This window comes from Trichomycterus rosablanca, chromosome 1, assembly GCF_030014385.1.
Source record: "Trichomycterus rosablanca isolate fTriRos1 chromosome 1, fTriRos1.hap1, whole genome shotgun sequence".
NCBI classification, from domain to species: domain Eukaryota; kingdom Metazoa; phylum Chordata; class Actinopteri; order Siluriformes; family Trichomycteridae; genus Trichomycterus; species Trichomycterus rosablanca.
Genome location: NC_085988.1, coordinates 27,730,860 through 27,739,162, shown reverse-complemented (window position 1 = coordinate 27,739,162; position 8,303 = coordinate 27,730,860).

Here is an 8,303-nt window from a genome sequence, read left to right as displayed (position 1 = left end):
GTTCACATTTACCAGCCAGCAACACTACTTTCTACTACTTACAACTGTCCTAATTGAATAGGATTTGTAACTGTTGTATCTGGTATGATTAGCATTAGCTGCAGTGGTATACAGTATGCACATCTGGAACCATTTATTTTAGTTTGCTGGTTTCACTCTCATCTTGTTCCATTGGCTATTGGACAATGGGGTAAAGCACAGTATGACTACTAAGCTAAATTAAGAACTATCCAGAACCGTGTCTGTTAACTATTACTAGAGACACCTTATCAGGCAGCGCCATCTTTGTTTCCTTCAGTATTGTGAAGATTTTATTTATTTAACTTGTTGTTGAGACATCTTAGAGTGTTTTCTTCACTCATGGTTTTGTTGGTTACTTAAGCTCTCACAAACACACATTCACACAACATTTTAGTCATGCTGGATGTGGTAGTTTCCTTACTGCAAATCATTAGCATTAGCTAGAGGCGAGATATTTCACATTAAGTATTTCTTTGTGTGCGGCTGCATGTGTGGTGTAGTTTTTACTAGAATAAGCTGAGGTCTGTATTTTTAGCTGAAATGTCATACGACCATCATGCAGACAGCAAACGTTATTTTATTTAGTGTCAGCAGTGTGAAATGAATACAAGGTCAATGACCTTACAAAAGGGAGAAGTTACTTCAAAGCAAGTGTTCATAAATGCTTCTTGTGCTTTTTTAGAAATACCTTGGTAGTTAGTAATCAACAAAATTGTCCTGCGGTATATACATTTCTTGTGCTTTGATTTAGACATGGCTTTTAACAAACACTGACATCAATTGTTACTTTGTAGTCATGAACACATTTTCTTTGTTTTACTGAACAGGTCATGAACCATCAAGTGGTTACACATTTGAGACCGCTCGACTGCAGTCGCACTGCACTGAGCCAAAACTTCGCTAGAGCATCTAATTTTTTGTCTGCTGCCAGTCCTTAGAAATGTCTGTTTGTTAAAACTGGGTTCAGGAGGTATTTAAAGGTACAAGAGAGAGTACAATCGAATCAATCTTTAACAACTCTTGTGTTAAATGTGCTGACCACTTTTAATTCATTAATTACTTTATTGTATTTCAGGATTTTAATGGCTCATTTTTAATAGCTCATTATATACAGTGTATCACAAAAGTGAGTACACCCCTCACATTTCTGCAAATATTTCATTATATCTTTTCATGGGACAACACTATAGACATGAAACTTGGATATAACTTAGAGTAGTCAGTATACAGCTTGTATAGCAGTGTAGATTTACTGTCTTCTGAAAATAACTCAACACACAGCCATTAATGTCTAAATAGCTGGCAACATAAGTGAGTACACCCCACAGTGAACATGTCCAAATTGTGCCCAAATGTGTCGTTGTCCCTCCCTGGTGTCATGTGTCAAGGTCCCAGGTGTAAATGGGGAGCAGGGCTGTTAAATTTGGTGTTTTGGGTACAATTCTCTCATACTGGCCACTGGATATTCAACATGGCACCTCATGGCAAAGAACTCTCTGAGGATGTGAGAAATAGAATTGTTGCTCTCCACAAAGATGGCCTGGGCTATAAGAAGATTGCTAACACCCTGAAACTGAGCTACAGCATGGTGGCCAAGGTCATACAGCGGTTTTCCAGGACAGGTTCCACTCGGAACAGGCTTCGCCAGGGTTGACCAAAGAAGTTGAGTCCACGTGTTCGGCGTCATATCCAGAGGTTGGCTTTAAAAAATAGACACATGAGTGCTGCCAGCATTGCTGCAGAGGTTGAAGACGTGGGAGGTCAGCCTGTCAGTGCTCAGACCATACGCCGCACACTGCATCAACTCGGCCTGCATTGTCGTCATCCCAGAAGGAAGCTGACGCACAAGAAAGCCCGCAAACAGTTTGCTGAAGACAAGCAGTCCAAGAACATGGATTACTGGAATGCCCTGTGGTCTGACGAGACCAAGATAAACTTGTTTGGCTCAGATGGTGTCCAGCATGTGTGGCGGCGCCCTGGTGAGAAGTACCAAGACAACTGTATCTTGCCTACAGTCAAGCATGGTGGTGGTAGCATCATGGTCTTGGGCTGCATGAGTGTTGCTGGCACTGGGGAGCTGCAGTTAATTGAGGGAAACATGAATTCCAACATGTACTGTGACATTCTGAAACAGAGCATGATCCCCTCCCTTCGAAAACTGGGCCTCATGGCAGTTTTCCAACAGGATAACGACCCCAAACACAACCTCCAAGATGACAACTGCCTTGCTGAGGAAGCTGAAGGTAAAGGTGATGGACTAAACCCAATTGAGCACCTGTGGCGCATCCTCAAGTGGAAGGTGAAGGAGTTCAAGGTGTCTAACATCCACCAGCTCCGTGATGTCATCATGGAGGAGTGGAAGAGGATTCCAGTAGCAACCTGTGCAGCTCTGGTGAATTCCATGCCCAGGACGGTTAAGGCAGTGCTGGATAATAATGGTGGTCACACAAAATATTGACACTTTGGGCACAATTTGGACATGTTCACTGTGGGGTGTACTCACTTATGTTGCCAGCCATTTACACATTAATGGCTGTGTGTTGAGTTATTTTCAGAAGACAGTAAATCTACACTGCTATACAAGTTGTACACTGACTACTCTAAGTTATATCCAAGTTTCATGTCTATAGTGTTTTCCCATGAAAAGATATAATAAAATATTTGCAGAAATGTGAGGGGTGTACTCACTTTTGTGATACACTGTATATGTATACTTTTTATATATCTACTTTTTCTCAATTTTCCTCCAAATCTAGTTATGTCCAATTAAGAGAGTGCAATCAAATCAGTCTTTAACCACTCTTGTTAAAGGCTGACTATATTGAATCCCGTTTTGCCTTCTCTACTGTTGCTAACATTCTCCAATTCTGGAGGTGATTAACCGCCCCCTCTGACATGTGCACAGTAGCCGTCTGCATATTTTCACCTCCACGACACAAGTTCATATGGGGCTCAGTCTCACACACTGAGAGTCACGCACTGATCTCCATTATCCCTCGTCTCTATGCAGGCACCATCAATCATCCAGCAGAGGTCGTAATTGTGTCAGTTATGAGGAATTCCCTCTGGCATCCAACCCAACATATGAGCCAATCATTGTCCGTATATATACAGGGCCCAACGGCAGAGCTGGGATTCGAACTCATAACCTTTCAGTTGATAGCCCAAAGCCCTACCCACTAGGCTATCACTGTCCCAGTGGTACTGAACAGACCACTGTAGGTGCCCAGCCTGCCGGTATGAAGCACTTGCTGCAGAGCACCTCAACATATATATTAAATATGTGATCTTAAGTATTTTCACATTTTGATAAGGCACATATTCTTTAATGTTATTGGCAAAAGTGGTTTTGTCATGTCCATGAAGCCAGTGCCTGTTTCAATACAGATATGAATTTATTCTCCTGCATACACATTGTTTATTCTCAAACCTACTAGGAAAAATAGCTTTCAGCTGCACTTTAGAATTAGACCAAAATAGACCAAAAAAACATGCAACATGGATTGTATGGCTCATCACGCTTCGCCCCTCATTGTACCAGACACCTTTTTTGTTGCTGTTGTCTATAAAAGGGATCAGCACCTGGTCTTCTATTGCTGCTAAACAAGGGGAAACAAACTGTGATGGAAATTTTTTTCAGGTTTTCTGTGTTCAGCTGTTCTACCTGAGCTGGGTACATAAACAGTTCAGCGCACAAAGCCCTGCTGTCATTAAGGCATAACAGCAGGGAGATTTTTATCAAGTTATTGTTTTTATCCGTTTATTTCCCATCGTGCACTCATATTTCTGTTATGAACAATTAATATGAAGTAATTCTTTTACTGCATTTTAACATTTCTTGAGCATGTATTTATGCTAATACAACTCAATACGTAAGTTAAAAAAACGAAACTATTTATTTTTGATTACAATAAGTAGTATTTCAGCAACTTAGCAGTGGTTTGCTGGTAAGCAAACTGTTACAGTGTAGTTGGAAGACTATGTAGTTTGGGGTGAACAAGTGATACATTAAAAAAGCTAGTCCTATAGTCAGAATCCCTTTTTTTATGCACAGTCCCATGGTTTTGTTGCCTAAAAACATCAAGGCTAGTACAAATGTTAGCTCACATAAATTAATACAATTATCACAATTAATGCATTATCACAAAGTAGTGTGCTTTCTAGTGACAATACATACACTGATCAGCCATAACATTAAAACCACCTCCTTGTTTCTACACACACTGTCCATTTTATCAGCTCCACTTACCATATAGAAGCACTTTGTAGTTCTACAATTACTGACTGTAGTCCATCTCTAGTCCATCTGCATGCTTTGTTAGCCCCCTTTCATGCTGTTCGTTAATGGTCAGGACCCCCACAGGAGCACTACAGAGTAGGTATTATTTGGGTGGTGGATCATTCTCAGTACTGCAGTGATAATGACGTGGTGGTGTGTTAGTGTGTGTTGTGCTGGTGTGAGTGGATCAGACAAAGTAGTGCTGATGGAGTTTTTAAACACCTCACTGTCACTGCTGGACTGAGAATAGTCCACCAACCAAAATATCCAGCCAACAGCGCCCCTTGGGCAGTGTCCTGTGACCACTGATGAAGGTCTAGAAGATGACCAACTCAAACAGCAGCAATAGATGAGCAATCGTCTCTTACTTTTCATCTGGAGGGTGAACCAACTAGGTAGGAGTGTCTAATAGAGTGGACAGTGAGTGGGCACAGTATTTAAAAACTTCAGCAGCACTGCTGTGTCTGATCCACTCATACCAGCACAACACACACTAACACACCACCACCATGTCAGTGTCACTGCCGTGCTGAGAATGATCCACCACCCAAATAATACCTGCTCTATAGTGGTCCTGGAAGAGTCCTGACCATTGAAGAACAGCATAAAAGGGGGCTAACAAAGCGTGAAGAGAAACAGATGGACTACAGTCAGTAATTTTAGAACTACAAAGTGCTTCTATATGGTAAGTGGAGCTGATAAAATGGACAGTGAGTGCAGAAACAAGGAGTTGGTTTTAATGTTATGGCTGATTGGCGTACAATTTATGTAAAGAAAAACAGGCAAGTGATTTATCCACCCTGAAAGCATAAAGCATGAAATGAATGTTAGCAGAAACCTGCATGATAATAAAATATGGTTAAGCCAAACAAGCCGAAGAAGCTTGTTTTGGGAACAATATTGGTTGTCTTTAAATATCACAAAAAACTCATGAAGATTAATATTTAGGGTGGAGTCTTTCTTTAATAGAGAAGATCTTATAGTTGACATGTAGTGTAAAAAATTCTAAATTATAAGTCTCGACTGTCTGAGCTCCACAGTGACATGGGGTACTTTTGTTTTAAACCTTGTGAGATTTCAGAGGCTTTTTCTTTCTTATTGATAATCAGAGTGTCGGCAAGAAAATGTGCTAACCCATATTAAAAAAAAGGCCTGGTACTGCACTGTCATCAAAAATGTCTTTTCCATCTGTCTTTTTATCCTGTTAACTAAAGTCAATGTTTTTGTTACAGTTTAAGAAAGAGACCAGCATGTTCTCTGTTGAATCAAAAAGCAATTTGTATTGCAACTTGTATTGCAAGTTTTAAACAAGCTTTTCTTGGGCTAGATTAGTTGTGACTATAGTTAATCTTGTTGGTTAGGCAGCCAGTCTCAAGACAAAAAGAGAAGGGAAATGAAAGTGCTTTGATGTTCAGAATAAGATGTTCCTCATCCAGCTGTAACTTTCGGAGAAATATGTGAGTACATAATTTGCTGTGTAATTTGTTTTAGTCTGTGGAATGTGAATTATTAGGGCCAGTGTGAAGCGTATTATACTTAGTGCAGTTGAGCTAGGTGCTTGGTGTTTTCTTAATTAGCAGAAAGTAATGGATTCCCCCTGCAGGAGTTTCCCCTGGGGTCTATTCAGATTCAGAAAGACAAAACCTTGCTCACAAAGGCTGGTCTCTTTTTTAAGCCTCACACATAGAAGACAGGTGCATTCATAGACTGCTGTAAGGAAACCCAATCCATTAAGAGGGTCCATAAGGGAGAAAGGACAATAAGGGGGGAGGATTCACTTTCCATATGGCCTACTGTCAGAGTAGCCCACATTTGACCCCCGCTACCCTGTTGCTCTGTGACCATTTTACTGTTTACAGTTTTACAGTTTGTTTTGTTTTGTGTATGGAGAAGCAGTAAAATAGAGTGTGCTTTCATTGTGGTTTTGATGGTTGTGTTTTATAGAAGTGTGTAAAGCAATTAGAAAAGACATATAGTTTCTAGCATGCAGCTTTATCTTAGACACAGTTTTAGGATTTTACTTTTTCCCTTGTTTGCTTTATCATTTTAATTACTCCTTTGTGTAATATACGTAGTCACTCTTGATAGCTTAAATGATTGTGTTTTTTTAATGCATTTTAATGACTGATCTAACACAGAGAGCTTTTCTTTTAGATTTCAGGCCATTTCATTTTAAAGAGTTTAAAATTGGGACTATCAGTCAGTTTTACAGCCAAGTCTTAGCAATCATTCAATCAATGTTGGTACCTGTGTAAAAACACATTATCTATTGTATGTCTGAAGGATGTCTGCCTTGTTATATAAGCAAGTTAAAGGTCTGACATTAAAATAACCATCCATACCTAGGAGTCCAAAAGAGCGTAATTGACCCTCTTCTGTGGGTAGGAATAGTGTGTATTAAATCTGCAATTTAATAAAATCCATATCTTACCCTTTTAGACTAGAACCATAATACATAAGAGTAGATTCAGCTAGTGGATAAAATGACTAAATCATGAAAAACAGGTTCTTTAAATGTGGCCTGTGGATTATATGCAGCATGTAGCAAATTGGGCTCAAGCCAACACTTCTTTTTGTGCAATAGACCTATTAGTATTATGCAAATGTATATGTATGGCCCTTAAGATCTTTTAGAACCACAAGCCTAAATGTTAGTTCATACGCACAATTCCACTTGGTCTAGGAAACCAAGAAAAGTGTTTTCCTTTAATTTACGTGATTCAAACATGCACATAATTTTACATAAATTGTACACCAAGACAAATGCCAAGAAATAAATAACCTAAAAGTAACCTAAGAGAGTTGTGTTGATGTAACACAATAGTGCACTATTGTATTATTAATAAAACACGTAGGTAAAACTATAATTGTGTAGAATATTTTAGGAATTATAAAATAAGTGTTGACCCACTGAAAACAAACTAAATCTTCATTATACTTGTGCAATATGTGTACACTCATTCCATCATGCAGTGCATTGCTGTACTGTTTGTCGCCATTAATCCAATCTTACAGTAATGGACCTTTTTCACTGCACAGTACTCTGTGGTATAATATGCTTTTAAATCCAAGAACCCATATTTTCTGGTTGTTTCTATTGGCAAGATACCCATAATATTGGCTACCTTTATTGACCAGGGACCAAGTGTACCAAAATGGGTTGTATGGGTGAAGCAAGAAACTGCAGTCTATTACTGTGCAATGGAAAAGAGGCCACAAATTGTATGATAATATGTTTTCTGCTTGGCATTTTCTTTGCATTAAATTGTTGTTGCTATAAATTTGAACACAGGGATAATGTAATGTAAACGTGTCTGACATTTCAAATAAAAACTGGCAAATACAGTGTGGATCTAATGACAATGTTACAATCCAATGCATGTTGTATGAGGGTTTGAAAACAATCCAAGGGGAATATTGAATGGACTTTAAATCATAGATGTTTTACATTATTGTAAAATAGGAATTGAGTTGGGAGTGAATCTTTTATATTTAGATCAGTTGTTTCATTATTTTGCCTTATTTTCCTATATGTCCACTCTTCTATGTTTACTTCATTTTACTTCTATTGCTGCTTTGTAAAATGATTATACTGCTTACTTCCTGTAGTGAACTTGCTATGAATGAACTCTAGAATAAATAAATGCAATTACAATGCAATAGATACATGTTTTGTTGTTTGTCATTTTTTCACCTTTGCACTGATAGTTAAAACAACAACAACAACACATTGTTAGGTAGGCATTGTGTATACACATCTGGCTAAGTAACCTTCATAGCATGACAGTACTCAATCAGCACATCCTATGTGAAAACAAATAATCCCATTGGGGGAATATCAGTTATCTCTCACACATGCATGCAATTAAATGTCTGTGTGTGTGTGTGTCCTAAAACACAAAGATTAACCCAGTGTGGCAAAACTGTCAGTATGAAAAAATAAAACTCTATTTGTGGATCCAAATAAAGATTATTTATCATTCTTAATGGTATTTTTTATGTA